The sequence below is a fragment of the Neomonachus schauinslandi genome, chromosome 9 (genome assembly GCF_002201575.2).
Source record: "Neomonachus schauinslandi chromosome 9, ASM220157v2, whole genome shotgun sequence".
NCBI lineage: Eukaryota > Metazoa > Chordata > Mammalia > Carnivora > Phocidae > Neomonachus > Neomonachus schauinslandi.
This window is the reverse complement of record NC_058411.1, coordinates 100,470,068-100,472,688: the sequence shown is the minus strand read 5'-3', so window position 1 is coordinate 100,472,688 and position 2,621 is coordinate 100,470,068.

The window sequence follows — 2,621 nt, the reverse complement described above, 5'->3', positions numbered from 1 at the left end:
TGCCAGAGTATAAGCCTGACCATATGTATGCATAGCCCTGACCTCTAAGACCTTAGAATCTGGTGGAAGTCAGCGAAAGAGGCAAGCCCATGGGCTAACTGAATACCAAGGAGATAAAGACATCAAGAAGTACTTAGAAGAGAGGGATTAGGGCACCTGGGTGGCTCAGTCGGTTAAGCGACTGCCTTAGGCTCAGGTCATGATCCCAGGGTCCTGGGATGGAGTCCCACATCAGGCTCCCTGCTCTGCAGGGAGCCTGCTTCTCCCTCTCCCACTCCCCTTGCTTGTGTTCCCTCTCTCGCTGTGTCCCTCCTTCAAATAAATAAATAAAATCTTTAAAAAAAAAAAAAAGAAGAGAGGGATTAATTTTTGTATGGGATAGGAGATCAGAGAGGTGATGCTTAAAGGATGTTTTAGAAAATGAACATGGGGGGGGGGGCGCCTGGGTGGCTTAGTTGGTTAAGCGTCTGCCTTCAGCTTAGGTCAGGATCTCAGGGTCCTGGGATCGAGCCCCACGTCGGGCTCACTGCTCAGCGGGGAGTCTGCTTCTCCCTCTCCCTCTGCCTGCCACTCCCCCTGCTTGTGCTCTCTCTCTTTCTCTGTGTCAAATAAATACATAAAATCTTAAAAAAAAAAAAACAAAACATCGAGAGACAGTCTATCTGACTTGTTGAAAATTGAGGTTTAGAAAGCTTGACTGGACTACTATGTCTGGAGAGACAATGGACTAGATAATTTGTAAACGTCATGAATATGCTTGACCAAATATTTAAACTATCTAAATATACTTAACAAAATGTCCAAAATAAGAGAACGAGCATACAGGAAAGAAGGGGGAAATTGTCCAATTTAAGAATGAAATAAGAACAGGAGTCCAAAGAGGTTAAGTTAGGGCTGGAGATGCTGCCTATTTTATCATCAACCACCAGTAAATTTCAGGTGACCAGGAGCTCTCGCTTCACTGGCCATGTCTATGTATAAGGGAAGTAGGCAAAAAAGTCTGCATAGGGAGTTAGGCCAGTTGGGGACTCCTAAGTGAAGCTGGGACTCGTGGAAGGAAACATCCTCAGGGAAAAGGTAAATTAGAAAAAATATCCACTCCATGGAGACAGACAGCAGAGAACCTTGACCTATTCAGACTGACTGTTGATGGTGGAAAACATGGCAATGTGTAAATTTTTACATGGATTTGGGGCCTGAATTCATAGTATTGTCATAGTCCTAATAACCACAAGCTGAGAATTTTAATTTGAAGCAGACCCGATAGGCAGGAACACAGGTCTCTGGAGGAATCCACATTTAATCCATACTACAAAGAATTCCCCATAGGTTGAGACCCAGTGAACATGTACTCATAAATAGAAGTCACAGAATATGTGAGGAAACAAAGCATCATGCATGAGAATCAACAGAGACAGTAACAGCAGTGACCTCACACATTTAATACATTTAATATGTTTAAAGAAATAAGAGAGGAAAGTGAAAATATGAGTAAGGAGCATAAGCCCCTCAAAAATGACCCAATAGGAGATACTTGAAAAAGTACTAAATCAGTGTCTGGAAATAAAAAATATAATAGTAGAAATTAAAAATTAAATAAAATAATAGCCCTAACTAAAACAATGCAGAACTCCATCAACAGCAGAAGGGTTAAATAAACCATGGTATGTTCATACAATGCAACGTTACAATGCAGTGTAGAAGAACAAACTAAAGCTAACACAACAACATGGAGAGACCTCATAGCTATACTGTGAAGCAGAAGAAGCCAGATAAAAGTACAAATGCTATATGATTCCATGCATAGGAAGTTCAAAAACAGGCAAAGGGGATCTATGAGGATCGTGGTCAGAATAACAACTGTCTCATGTGGAAGGGTATTGATTGAGAAGGGACATGAAGGGGCAGGCTGGGGTGCTAGCGGTACATGAGTGTGAATGCCTGTATGATGTCATCAGAGATCTGTGCTGTTACTCTGATAAAGGTGTAACACCTCAATATAACACAACAAAAACCTCAGTGGCCCTATCTTCCAGTTCTTTTGACCCTGAAGACCAGATTAGACACAGCCAGAGGGAAAACTAGTGAACTGGAACTGAAGAAAATATACAAAATGTAGCAGAGAGAGGCAGAGACACAAAAATGACAGAGACATTAAGAGACATGGAGGCTAGAGTGAGGTCCATGCAGAGCCCTAAAAGGTAGAGTGGATGAATAATTTCTAAGACAGACATGAATCCTTTGGTTCAGGCTGACTAATGAACTCCAAGCAAGATAAAGAAAAGAAATCCACACCTAAACACACCATTGTAAAACTATAGGCCAAAGACAAAGAAAAGGTCCTAAAAGCAGCCAGGATGAAAACAGTGATCATCTGCACAGAACTGTCGATTAGACTGAGTAATGTTCCAACTCAGGTAGACAAAGAATGATACCATCGGTGCCTTGAAGAGAAAGGAATTCTCAACCTAGAATTAAAAACCGAGGGGATGGGAGGAAAATAATAATTTTGTAAATCAGGTGAACAAAGCGAAACTGAAGAAGACAGATTTCACTACCAATAGACAGACCCTCACTTAGGGATTTTCTAAATAGTGTACCATCGAAAGAAAAATAGTCAC